Here is a 14,409-nt window from a genome sequence, read left to right on the forward strand (position 1 = left end):
AGTGGGCGCTCCATGTGGGCGGATTGAGCTACAATTTCAGTTGTTCAATGCCAGCTTACTGTTTTGGTAACCGATTATAATCGCTGCACCATTGGTGGCCATTCCTTTAGCTGCCAAGGCCCTAGGCTCTGGAATTCCCTCCCTAAACCTCTCTGCCTCTTTTGCCTCCTTTAAAACCCTCCTTAAAACCTACCTCTTTAACCAGGCTTTTGGTCACCTATACTAATATCTCCATATGTGGCTCGGTATTAAATTTTGTTTGAGAATCGCTCCTGTAAAGTACCTTGGGATGTTTTACTATGTTATAGGCGCTATATAAATGCAACTTGTTAAGCCTGATTTGCCAGTTTTTCATGTTTCTATTTCTACCTCCCTCTCCTGCTCTTCAGCAAGTCACTCTCTCTATATGCTATGTGTGTCTTTGATTTCTTTATTTCACCTCCTTTTGTCTGCTGCACATATCACTTCTTCCATTGAACTATCTCCTGTTCTCCACCTGAGTGTGTGGTCATTGTGGGGTAGTTTCCCCTTCGTCCTGTCCCAGTTCTGTTCCTTTATAAATGCAGTTTGTCTGTAATATCTCCCAGCCCTGATGAAGGGCCCATGTTCGAAATGTCGACTTCTGCTCCCTCCACGGATGCTGCCAGATCTGCCGAGGGCTTCCAGCATATTTTTGTCTCGGAGACTTTGTTCATTCCTGGTAGGGAGGTCATGAAAATACTGGCTGTGTTTGGGATGTGGAGTTATGAGTGTCTGTGGTGACATTGCGGCATTGTGTGTTTAGGTGTAACACAATCTCTACCAAATAGGGGGAAATATTCCATGAATATAAAGTGATCTCTGATGATATGAGTGATATAACCTATCAGTCTGCAAAGGACCAGGGTGGTGCTTTATCATAGGTTATGCAGTGAAAAGAAAGAGAATTATGAGTATAAATGATAGGTGTAAATCTATTAAGAAACCGCGCTTCAAAACATCTTGCTGGAAAGATAAATCATGGACTCTTGAATCCATGTTAGCTGGAGAGACACGTTCTGTGTGTATTGTGTATTCTTAAACTAATATTCTTACCTAGTCTGCTCTTTGCTAATACAGGTACTCCCTTCAGAGGCCCCTTCCCATTAATACCAAGTAGGGCATGCTGTTAGTTAAAACTCCTCTGGTCATGCTGCTCATTAATACTCTATTACACATGCTGTTAGTTAATACTCCAAAGGGGTATACTTTCTGTAATACTCCTATGGGACATACTCAATTAATGTTCCAATGTGGCATAAGAACATAAGAAATAGGAGCAGGAGTAGGCCATCTGGCCCCTCAAGACTGCTCTGCCATTTAATAAGATCATGACTGATCTGATCACCTTGTCAATTAATACGCCTGTAGTGTACTCTATCCATTCAAATTCAACATGTCCCTCGGAATCAAGGATGACTTGCTTCCACACTGGAAATTAGTTTTCAGGTGACTGAAGATTCTAAAGCAGGACCTATAGTCACAGGTGGGGCAGACAGTGGGTGGGGTACCTGGGTTGCCACGTGCTGTCGACGCTTGGCTTCAGCTTGCTCTCGGCGAAGAGACTGGAGGTGTTCAGCGCCTTCCTGGATGCTTTTCCTCCACTTTGGGCAGTCTTGGGCCAGGGATTCTCAGGCATAGGTGGGGATGTTACGTTTTTTCAAGGAGTCCTTGAAGCATTTCCTCTGCTCACCTGGGGCTCGCTTGCCGTGTCAGAGCTCCAAGTAGAGCGCTTGTTTTGGGAGTCTTGTGTCAGCATGTCAGGCAGAGTCAGCGTGGATTTATGAAGGGGAAGTCATATTTGACAAATCTGCTGGAATTCTTTGAGAATGTAACGAACAGGGTGGATAAAGGGGCACCAGTGGATGTGGTGTATTTGGACTTCCAGAAGGCATTTGACAAGGTGCCACATAAAAGGTTACTGCACAAGATAAAAGTTCACAGGGTTGGGGGTAATATATTAGCATGGATAGAGGATTGGCTAACTAACAGAGAACAGAGAGTCGGGATAAATGGTTCATTCTCTGGTTGGCAATCAGTAACTAGTGGGGTGCCGCAGGGATCAGTGCTGGGACCCCAACTATTTACAATCTATATTAACGACTTGGAAGAAAGGACCGAGTGTAACGTAGCCAAGTTTGCTGACGATACAAAGATGGGAGGAAAAACAATGTGTGAGGAGGACACAAAAAAATCTGCAAAAGGACATAGACAGGCTAAATGAGTGGGCAAAAATTTGGCAGATGGAATATAATGTTGGAAAGTGTGAGGTCATGCACTTTTGCAGAAAAAAATCAAAGTGCAAGTTATTATTTAAATGGAGAAAAATTGCAAAGTGCTGCAGTACAGAGAGACCTGGGGGTACTTGTGCATGAAACACAAAAGGATAGTATGCAGGTACAGCAAGTGATCAGGAAGGCCAATGGTATCTTGGCTTTTATTGCAAAGGGGATGGAGTATAAAAGCAGGGAAGTCTTGTTACAGTTATACAGGGTATTGGTGAGGCCACACCTGGAATACTGCGTACAGTTTTGGTTTCCTTATTTACGAAAGGATATACTTGCATTGGAGGCAGTTCAGAGAAGGTTCACTAGGTTGCTTCCAGAGATGAGGGAGTTGACCTATGAGGAAAGATTGGGTAGGTTGGGCCTCTACTCATTGGAATTCGGAAGAATGAGAGGTGATCTTATCGAAATGTATAAGATTATGAGAGGGCTTGACAAGGTGGATGCAGAGAGGATGTTTCCACTAATGGGGGAGACTAGAACTAGAGGGCATGATCTTAGAATAAGGGGCCGCCAATTTAAAACTGAGATGAGAAATTTCTTCTCTCAGGGGATTGTAAATCTGGGGAATTCGCTGCCTCGGAGAGCTGTGGAAGCTGGGACATTGAATAAATTTAAGACTGAAATGGACAGTTTCTTAACCGAGAAGGGAGTAGAAACATAGAAACATAGAAAATAGGTGCAGGAGTAGGCCATTCGGCCCTTCTAGCCTGCACCGCCATTCAATGAGTTCATGGCTGAACATTCAACTTCAGTACCCCATTCCTGCTTTCTCGCCATACCCCTTGATCCCCCTAGTAGTAAGGACCTCATCTAACTCCTTTTTGAATATATTTAGTGAATTGGCCTCAACAACTTTCTGTGGTAGAGAATTCCACAGGTTCACCACTCTCTGGGTGAAGAAGTTCCTCCTCATCTCGGTCCTAAATGGCTGACCCCTTATCCTTAGACTGTGACCCCTGGTTCTGGACTTCCCCAACATTGGGAACATTCTTCCTGCATCTAACCTGTCTAACCCCGTCAGAATTTTAAATGTTTCTATGAGGGGTTATGGGAAGCAGGCAGGGAAGTGGAGCTGAGTCCATGATCGGATCAGCCATAATCGTATTAAATGGTGGATCAGGCTCGAGGGGCCATATGGCCGACTCCTGCTCCTATTTCTTGTGTTCTTATTTGGGCGATGTGGCCCATCCAGCGGAGCTGATTGAGCGTGGTCAGTGCTTCGATACTGGGGATGTTGGCCTGAGCGAGGACACTGTGACGTTGGTGTGCCTATCCTGCCAATGGATTTGCAGGATTTTGCGGAGGCAGCATTGGTGGTACTTCTCCAGCGTTTTGAAGTGCCTGCTGTACATAGTCCATGTCTCTGAGCCATATAGGAGGGCGGGTATCACCACTGCTCTGTAGACCATGAGCTTGGTGCCGGGTTTGAGGTCCTGGTCTTCAAATACTCTCTTCCTCAGGCGACTGAAGGCTACGCTGGCGCACTGAAGGCGGTATTGGACCTCGTCGTCGATGTCTGCCCTTGTTAACAGTAGGCTCCCGAGGTATGGAAAATGGTCCACGTTGTCCAAGGCCTCGTCATGGATTTTGATAACCAGGGGGCAGTGCTCTGTGGCGGGGCAGGTTGGTAGAGGACCTTTGTCTTACGGGTGTTTAGTGTAAGGCCCAAGCTCTCGTGCGCCTCGGTGAAGGTGTTGACGATGGCTTGGTGTTAGGCCTCCAAGTGTGCGCAGACACCGGCGTTGTCTGCGTACTGTAGTTCGATGATGGAGGATGGGACGACCTAGGATCTGGCCTGGAGGTGGCGGAGGTTGAACAGATTCCCGTTTTTCCTGTAATTTAGCTCCGCTTCAGCGGGGAGCTTGCTGAGGGTGAGATGGAGCATTGCAGCAAGGAAGATGGAGAAGAGCGTTGGTGCGATGACACAGCCCTGCTTGACCCCGGTCCGAACGAGGAATGGGTCTGTGGTGGATCCGTTGGTAAGGATCACGGCCTGCATGTCATCGTGGAGCAGGCGGAGAATGGTGACAAACTTTTGAGGGTAGCCGAATCTGAGGAGGACATTCCATAATCCCTCACGGTTGACAGTGTCGAAAGTTTTTGTGAGGTCGGAGAAGGCCATGTATAAGGGTTGGTGCTGTTCCCTGCATTTCTCTTGTATCTGCCACGTGGTGAAGATCATGTCCATTGTGCCCCTTAGTGGGCAGAATCCGCATTGCGACTCTGGGAAGAGTTCTTCAGTCACAGGAAGAAGGCGATTCAGGAGGATTCTTGCAATGACTTTCCCGGTGGTCGACAACAGGGAGATTCCTCTGTAGTTACCTGTCGAGGAAATATTTAGCTTAAATTAACTCAGGCGGAGACTTTCAGAAGTGCACTTCGAGAGAATTTATTTTAAAAAGCAAGATATATCTCGGAGAGCATGCTTGGACCGTACCAAGGCAAAAACTCTGTCGTACAAGCAAATTGCACTTATCTTTATACAGAAATTGAATACAGAAATAGAAAAGGAATCTTATTCATTAGTCCCATGAGTACAAAGGCCGTCTTGGGAGGTACACACTCTATCTGTCCTTGCATAGTTTGTTCACAGTCTGATAAGCAGAATAAAAAGGAGACTCCCTTTTAATACCAGATGGTCATTTAATTGCATCTCTAAGTTTCAAGGCTAAAAAGCTATTTTTCTAGTCCTATTATTTCTTTAAGCATAGCAGAAACAGAATTTAACCCTTCCCTCTTCCATAAGCCATAGATTCATAGATTCTTTCTTCCACAATTCCCTCCTTGTTGATCTTTTTATTTTTTAGATCAACACAATTTCCTATATTCTCTTCTTGAGCAAAAGGGGGTGTATACCCTTCAGGATAGGGTCGCATTTTGAGATAATCGTCTTCATCAACCTTTTCCTCTCAGCGACTTAACCTCCCTTTCATGCATACACCTTTTCTTTCTATTTCGGAGAGCAGGCCAATTACTTGACTAATTACATTTTTTAGTTTTATCCACATTCCGCAAAGGATTATTAATAATACAAGCATAACCACACCTACGATTACTATGGGGTGTATAGCAAGCTTCAGTACTGCTGTAGCTTTTGGGGACCATCCGGTAAACACATCCCACCAGTGGTGTACTGTCAAAGAGGTAACTTCATCTGCGATTCTCACTAGTCCCCTTCTTGTAACTCATTTTGACTCTAAATTCGTGGATGTCTCTGCCTTGCTTTGACAGAGCTTCCTCAATTTTCTTGTCATTCTGTATCAAATTGTGCAGTCTGGTCAAATTAATCACAGGGGGTAAGGGTTCAATCTTGTGCATAGACAGATATTTTTCTACATTTTGCCATTGCCCAAAGGTATAAGTTCTTTTTATTTCAGAGTCATACAGGGTGTAGACTCTTCTCACGCATTTATTAATGGGGGGTTTATACAAAATTCCATCCAGATAGACAGGTTTATTTCCTGTCACACAGATCTCATTCTGTCCTATTTCCGTTATATCAGTGTCATTTGTTGGCTTTAATTCCCATTTACATACTCCAATGGAGTGCTGCAGTGAGCATGGTTCGTGTATGGCGGTCTGATAGGGACATACCATTCCGAATGGCCACCTAGCACATCCCCTCTGGTGATATGTCATATTCTTCTCATCGACCCAATCTCCTTTAAATTCTGGGTACCAGAAGTTCTGTCCAAACAGCTGGGGCATTACTTGGAACTGACACCAAATTTATTTTCGTGTCATACTTACTATCTCTCCAGTAACGTTACATCCTTTTGAATTACAACTGGTATATCTTTTTTGAGGGCTAATGGTTAAATTAAGAAGCTTATCTCTTTTGTTAATTTCCAGCAACCTTTCCCATGTGTTAGCATGGAAGGATAATATTTTCCTTTCTAACTCGGCTCTTAATATTTAATACAAGAGCAGGTACAGTTCCTCAGCTAGAAGATGGCTGTTTTCTTAGTCGGGCGACCGTAGTACGTCCTGGTTCAATGCCTTTTCCTTCGGCTGTAATTCGTCGGGGAAATAATGTTTACAGCAGGTTGCATGCACCCAGTTCGGGTGCTTTTCCAACTTCAAAGCGGTTCGTGTTGTGAGAATTATCTGATACGGTCCTTTCCACCTAGGAGAAAAGGATTCTTTATTTAATGTTTTTACTAACACGTGATCTCCAGGTCTGAAAGGTGCATATTTCCTTCCGACGGGGGCACCTGTGTCTGCTTTATTTGTTCATGCAGACTCCTTGCTATTTCACACATGGCCTGAGCATACTTTAGTGATTTTTCATCATTCCAAATTAATGCTATTTTTTCATCTGCCAGTGGTGGTTTTACGCCAGTAGGCATTGGTCTTCCCAATAAGGCTTCATGTGGTGTCAAATCAGTGTTTCGGTTTTTCTGGTTTCTCATTGTATACAATACTAATGGTAAGGCTTCTGGCCACTTCAGTCCAGTCTCCTGACATACCTTGGTAAGGGTAGATTTTATTATCCCATTTACTCTTTCTCCCATTCCCGAGGACTGTGGCTGATATGGTATATGTAACTTCCACTGGAACCCTAACGCTTCTGCAAGGTTTTGCACTATTTTTCCTGTGAAGTGGGTTCCCCTATCACTGTTGATTCCCATAGGTATCCCATATCTTGGTACTATTTCTTTAAATAGAATTTTTACTACTGTTCGGGCATCGTCTTTCCTAGTGGCGTACGCTTCTACCCACCTTGTGAACATATCTACTATGACTAATAGATACTTAAGACCTGATACTGGAGGCATGTGGACAAAGTCAATATGCAAATTTTCAAAGGGCATACTTGGTTGGGGTAGATGATCATATCCAGCAGGTGTTTTACCTCTGTTATTTTGCTGACAAATTTGGCATGTCCTAGCAACTTTCTCAATTACTACTGTTATTCCTGGTGCATACCATTGTGCATTGATAGTATGTATCATAACTATTTTGCCCATGTGAGCCTGACCGTGTGCTAGGCGAGACAGGGGCAAAAATAGAGATCTAGGGCAAACAGTTCGCCCATCAGGGTGATACCAAATGTCGTTTTTTAGAAAACAACCCTGGTTTTCCCAAGTTCTTCCTTCCTGCATGGTAACTTGTTGTTGGGCTGTTTTAAGTTGTTGGATGTCAAGTACCTGTGGAGGGGAGACTGAGACTGCTTGAAGGCAGTCTGCCTGTGCCGAAGTGGCCTGTTTGGCTGCCTCGTCAGCCCTCCTATTTCCTACTGATACTTCATCCTCACCGGTTGTGTGAGCTGCACATTTGATAACGGCTACCTTACTTGGCAACTGAATGGCGTCTAATAGATTAAGCACCAGTTGAGTGCTTAATAAGATTTCCACCAGAGGTGAAAAAGCCTCTGTTTTTCCACAGTTGTCCAAAATCATGGACCACACCGAATGCATATCTAGAATCAGTATAGATATTAGCAGTATGGTCTTTAGCTATTATACAAGCTCTAGTGAGGGCAAACAATTCAGCAGCCTGAGCCGAGGTTCCGGGAGGCAGGGCGAATGCTTCAACAGTTTCGTGGGGATTTACAATAGCATAGCCTGTCAAAAACAAATCATCCGACGGCCCATGTGATGATCCATCCGTATAGAGAATAAGATCAGGATTGTCCATGGGCTCTGTGAGCAAATCTGGTCTTGGTAAGGTGGCTACTTCCACCGTTAACAGACAATCATGCTGGTCTGGATCCTCTACTTCTTTAGTAGGAAGAAAGGTGGCTGGGTTCACTACCGGTGCGCGTCGAAAGGTATAGTTAGGGTGTGACAGCAGTAATACTTCATAACCTGTTCTTCTCGACGCTGTAAAGTGTTGTGTGGCAGCTGAATTCAAAAGTAATAACACAGCATGGGCTGTAATGACAGTACATGGATAGTCCAAAACAATAGATACCGACTTCTCCACCATGACTGCAGTAGCAGCTACAGCACGTAGACATGCGGGCATTCCCCTTACTACTGGAGGCAGCAAAACCGAATAATAAGCAACTGGTCTATTTCCCCCTCCATGTTCTTGGGTTAGTACTGCTGTTGCAAATCCTTCTTTCTCATTCACATGCATCTGAAAGGGTTTACCATAATTCGGAAGTCCCAACGCCGGAGCATTAGTAATGGCTTTTTTTAACTGTTTAAATGCCTCCTCTCTCTCTGGGGTCCACTCCACCTTGGGTGGGGCATCATTTAGGGCAGCTGATCTTAGGACCGCATCCCATTCTCGATAATCAGGGATCCATTGTCTACAGTACCCAACCATCCCCAAAAATGACAAGATATCCTTCTTTGTCTTTGGTATGGTGGCCCTTTGAATTGTCTGAATTCTTTCTGGTCCTAGCTGCCTTTGCCCTTGAGATATGTGAAAACCCAGGTACTGGACTTGAGTCTGACAAAATTGTAACTTTTGTAACGATACTCGGTGCCCTCTTTCACATAGGTGCTGTAACAGTTTCAGGGAATCTTGCATGCACCTGTATCCGTGGCTAGAAGCCACAAGCAAATCGTCCGCATACTGCAGCAGTACAGACTGGTCTGATAATGAACAGTCTTCGAGGTCTCTTTTTACTGCTGCTGCATATACTGCGGGGCTTTCGGTGTATCCTTGGGGCAACCTGGTCCATGTGTACTGCTGCTTCTTGTGGGTGAAAGCAAACAGATACTGACTTTCTTGATTTAATGGAATGGAGAAAAAGGCTGAACACAGGTCTATCACAGTAAAGACAGTTGCTGTTGGTGGTATAGCAGATAGTATAATGTTGGTGTCCGGTACCACAGGGGTGATAGGGACTACTATCTTATTAATAGCTCTCAGATCTTGCACAAATCTCCATTCATTCGGCCTATTAACCTTTGGTATGGGCAGTATCGGAGTGTTACACGGGCTCTGTGTCTTTTCTAAAACTCCTTGTTCCAACAATGCAGAAATGACTGGCTCTATCCCATTTTCTGCCTCTGGAGGCAGTCTGTACTGCCTAATGCTTGGTAACACGGCGTTCTTTATCAATTGTACCCGATGGGGTACTGCAGAATGTATTTGCCCAACATGATTCTTATGCTTTGCCCAAAGTTCAGAAGATACTTGATTCAATGCCATTGGCAGCTTAGGGCTTGGTTGTTCCGGGGGTTGCTGTTTTTCAAAAGTGGAGGCATAATTTTTACCTTTCCACTGGAGAATCCCCCTGTTGTGGGTGATAAAGTCTATCTGAACATTTTGCAATTTTATTACTGCCCAAGGTTGATAGCCGTGTTGCTGTTTTTCTCTTTCTATTCCTACAATCATCGGACCTATATCTTCAGGTCTCGCTGGCGGTTTTACAGCCAAGGTCAGATGGGGTGTCGAGTTCGCTTCTCTAAACCGCTGTTGCTGTAAGGGTGTCAAATCGATGGCTACCCCCAATCCTTCTGGTCCAAAATAAATGCGGGGCATAGCTTCTACTATTTCTTCTCTATTTAAAAAGGATTGTACCAGACACTGGTAAGTTTCAGCCTTTTGGCGAGTGTACCAGGCTGTACAGTGAAGCTGAACTGCCTCAAAGCTTGTCAAAATTATATACATCAATTCTTCAGTATTAGAGTCAAATTTAGCTTTTAAGTTTTGTATAACTTCATGTATCAAGGGGGAATAGAAGTTGCCAATCAATTGCCAACAATAGAGGGCAGCCTTTTCTTTGTTATCCTCCCTTTTCTCTTCTTTAATCCCATTAAAGAACTGATGAATATTATTTGGAGGGAGCTCCATGTACATTCCTTCCTTTGTGCAATAAATTGTGGCTCCTAGTTTGCACAAAGTCTGTCTTCCCAATAAAGGGAGCGGTGTTGTTTTAGAGACTATCAGAGTCTCATTATTAACCGATTGTCCTTCAATTTGGTAGGTTCCGATAAAAATTCTTTCATGGGGATACCGGCCACACCCATACTTAAGACGGTGGTGTTGCTTACAGATAATCCCACAGAGGATGGTACAGAAGACATAGTAGCACCGGTATCCACCAGGAACTTCACATAAGCGTCTCCTACTTTTACTACTGCCAGAGGGTTTTCTTCTATGTCCGCTGATAAGCGGAGGGCTGGCGCCTGTACCACTAAACCTCCGGGGCATCCCTATGCTGATTGGTGCGGGTTGGGGTTAGAGAACGAAAACTGAGGGGCCAAGGGAGGTGGAGGTTCGGGGAAACCCCCTTTCAATCCTCCACCCTGTTTCGGGGGCACCTGCAATCGCAAGCCCAATGCCCTTTTCTTCCGCAATTTCTACACTCATCTTGAGAGCGGTCTCTTTGGGGCCACTGTCCTCTCCCTCTTCCTCGTCCTCGTCCCCCATATCCTCCTCTATTATTTTTCCATCTGCCTGCAACATCTATCATCGATTCTTCTGCTTTCTGCAAGCAGCGGGTGACTTCCCCTATATCTCCATGCTTTTTAGCTCCCTTTAATATGGCATCCTTGCCCCGGTGCTGTAACCAATGTTCCCGGGACTCATTTCCTTCTATGTCATTATTTTCCCGCCAATCTCCATTTTCGCCGGCGGGTATAGGGAACATATCTTTTACCCCTTGCCAAGAGGACCCATATGCTGCCTGCAGTAATAATTTCACATCTCCAGGGAGGGGGTTATAAATGGTACAGGTTTGGTCAAGCCAGTTGTGAAAGGCTACTGGCTTCTTAACAGGATTAGGGGCGGCTGATATCATATCTCTGGCTTCTCCAGGGGACCATGGTTTTAAAACTTCCGTAGTTCCTATCATTACCCTAGGATTTTGGCCGACGGGGGTTTGGGAAGTAGAGTCAGCGGCTTCTCTTTGAGCCGCTTGCCCTCTTGTTTCTACCCCAGATCTGTGGTCTATGCCCTCTTGTCCAGAGGCTCTGGCATCCCCTGACCCAGATGCTCCCGGGTCTCCTCCATCGGCTCCTCCACCTGCCCCGTTTTCATTTTCTAGTGGGTTTTGTGGATTTTCTCGTCGCCTAGAGGCCTGATCCAGCTGAGCGGCCACTATTTCTATAATCTCCTGCCAATCATCTGGCTTGGTGGTTGGAAGACGGGGGTATAAGCCGACAGGGGAAGCGGTCATAACCGGGGCACTTGGGGGGCTGTAAGAGGGAGGGGGCTTCTCCTTACTCTCCTCCTCTTTCTTTTTATTTTTAGGGGGTTGGTGCTTCTTTGCCACCTCTGTCCATTTTTTAAAACAATTCTCCATATAATCTTCATCCCAAGTGGGGTCCCCCGTCCCATTTTTGGTGGTCTGTCTCCATTCCTCAATTAAGGACAATTTAAAACTTCCTCCATATGGCCAATCCCCATCAGACCAACCGTACAAATCGCTACTAAACGTTACCGCGTATCTGTCGTCTCCTGTTTCTTTAATTACAGTGTCCGCCGGCGAGCCGGGCGGCACAATAGGATCTCCTACCTTCTCTCGCTGCTTTACTACCTTACTGATTCTTTTCTCAGTCTTAGGATGTACTTTCATTCTTTCAGTTGAGAAGTCATCCGTCTTTCCTTTTCTAGGAACTGGGCGCGAGCGCCCTGCTCGACTAGAGCCGTTTCCCATTCTTCCGGGTGCAACGTCTCGCGATCTTTTCTGAAATGAGAGTTAAGACAATCCTACAAAATATACAATAATTTACAAAGCGCTCACCGGTGTTCTCTTTTCCGCTCAGCTCGGGGTCTCCTTTTGCCTTTTTGTTATTTTAGCTTCTTAGCGGTAGCTACCTTATGCCTCACCCCCTAGGGGATCTTGGCGGCCCGTCCCCCTTTTGCTAGGACGGCCTAGGCACCTTCCTTCTTTTAGCTAGGAAGGTCCTTTAAAATTCCTCTTTTCTCTTTAAAAGTTAAATTTAGTTCTTTTGGATCTCGTTATCAGAGATCCTGCCGACTACGCCAGAATCTGTCGAGGAAATATTTAGCTTAAATTAACTCAGGCGGAGACTTTCAGAAGTGCACTTCAAGAGAATTTATTTTAAAAAGCAAGATATATCTCGGAGAGCCTGCTTGGACCATACCAAGGCAAAAACTCTGTCATACAAGCAAATTGCACTTATCTTTATACAGAAATTGAATACAGAAATAGAAAAGGAATCTTATTCATTAGTCCCACGAGTACAAAGGCCGTCTCGGGAGGTACACACTCTATCTGTCCTTGCATAGTTTTTCTCTGTTCACAGTCTGATAAGCAGAATAAAAAGGAGACTCCCTTTTAACACCAGATGGTCATTTAATTGCATCTCTAAGTTTCAAGACTAAAAAGCGTGACTATTTTTCTAGTCCTATTATTTCTTTAAGCATAGCAGAAAAAGAATTTAACCCTTCCCTCTTCCATAAGCCATAGATTCATAGATTCTTTCTTCCACATTACCACAGTCGGACTTGTCACCTTTCTTGAAGATGGTCACGATTACAGTTTCTCTGAGATCTCCTGGCATGATATCCTCCTTCCAGATAAGAGAGATGAGGTCATGGATCTGCGCCAGTCGTGCTTCTCCGCCATGTTTTAGTGCGTCGGCGGGGATTCCATGTGCTCCTGATGACTTTTGTTCTTCAGTTGTCGGATGGCCTTTTCAACCTCGTGCCGGGCTGGGGCTGTGCTGAGATGGTGACGGGTAGCATGCTGTGGGATGGAGTCGAGGACACTCACGTCGAAGACAAAGTCTCGGTTGAGGAGATCCTCAAAGTGCTTTTTCCAGCCGGCACTGACTGCGTCTCTGTCCTTGATGAGCACCTCTCCATTCTTGGCCAGTGGTGGGGTAGGGCCTTGGATGCTTGGGCCACAGGTCGTCTTGACTGCGCTGCAGAATCCTCGCACGTCGTGGTTGTCGGCTAGCTGCTGGATTTCTTGAGCTTTCTCCACCCACCATCTGTTCTTTAGGTCGCGGGTTTTTTGTTGGACCTCGGCCTTCCCACATCTGTAGAGCTGCTTTCTTACCCTTACTGCTTCCAGTCTAAGAATGCCTTGCGCGTGCGCTATATTAACTCCTGGATCTCCTGGTCATTCTCGTCGAACCATCTTTGTGTTTCCTGGTCTAGTGACCGAGCGTCTGTTTGCAGGTGCTGATTATAGAAGCCTTGAGGCACTGTGAACACTCCGGGTCTCTGGGTCACACTGGCTGTTACTACTCTAATGGGGCATGCTATCCATCAATAATCCTATGGCCCATGCTGTCAGTTAATGATATAACCCAGTGTGTGCTCAACTAATATTCATTCTGGACTGGAGATTATTCTTGCTAACAGATAACTTTCTGCGCAAGTAATCATGCAGTCCTCGGTAATACTGGTCGGCATGCTGTCTGATAATAGTCCTGCATTAGTAATCCTACCAAGCAAATGGTCGTCTGGTATGTTAGTAAGCAAAATGTTAGATGTTAGAAATCGGCGCAGTCCCAGCCTGCAAGACCAACAGCAGGCCGGGGCCATCAGAGGGAGCAGCGTGCGGCGGTATACCACTGCAGGAGGGTGACGGCTGCGAAATCCGATCGCTGATTGCAGTGCGGGCAGGCACAGCAGGAGGGGTGAAGGAGCGGCAAGAATTTGTGGAAGGAAGTGACCGGGGCCCAGGAGAAGCGTGAGTCTGGGGCCTAGAAGAGGCGAGGGCCTAAGGGCAGCACGGGCCAGCCCACACTGCGATATGTGCCGCCCTAGGAACCGTGCAGCAGAGCTGATCTCCAGTCGTCTTGGGTAATCCTTGCCACTGGACCAAGACTTAGCTCTGTCAAGCCCGTGTGGTGGCTGGTGTGCAACCCTTCAGGATGTAGTTCGGGATCTGAAATATTAGGTCCTTCATTGAAACACCTGTGAACTCATCCTTTTTGGCGTGGAAGCAAGTCATCCTCGCTTCGAGGGACTGCCTATGATGATATGTTTCAAACTATAGTGAATCCTAAGAGTTGAGGTGCTCTGGACGCTGGTTGACTGAGTGTCCCCTCATGGCAGTGAGCTGCAGATTGCTTCTCTCATTGACTCCGATCAATCATGTTTCCCATTCAAGCAACCAGCTCCTTGCTCAAAACCTTATTTTCTTTCTAGTTAGAAATGTTCTTGTGGCTGAAGCTCTACCCTCCATTTTAAAGTGCTGGGAATGAACTGAGATACAGGG

At 45.6% G+C, this 14,409-nt stretch overlaps 1 protein-coding gene across 1 annotated transcript in view; it reads left to right on the plus strand.

Annotated features, from left to right (window-relative positions):
• LOC139233546 (chondroitin sulfate proteoglycan 4-like) overlaps positions 1-14,409 on the plus strand; it is a 119,486-nt gene that overhangs the window by 88,667 nt on the left and 16,410 nt on the right. The gene's annotated exons all lie outside the window — the stretch shown is intronic.

This window comes from Pristiophorus japonicus, chromosome 21 (genome assembly GCF_044704955.1).
Source record: "Pristiophorus japonicus isolate sPriJap1 chromosome 21, sPriJap1.hap1, whole genome shotgun sequence".
NCBI lineage: Eukaryota > Metazoa > Chordata > Chondrichthyes > Pristiophoridae > Pristiophorus > Pristiophorus japonicus.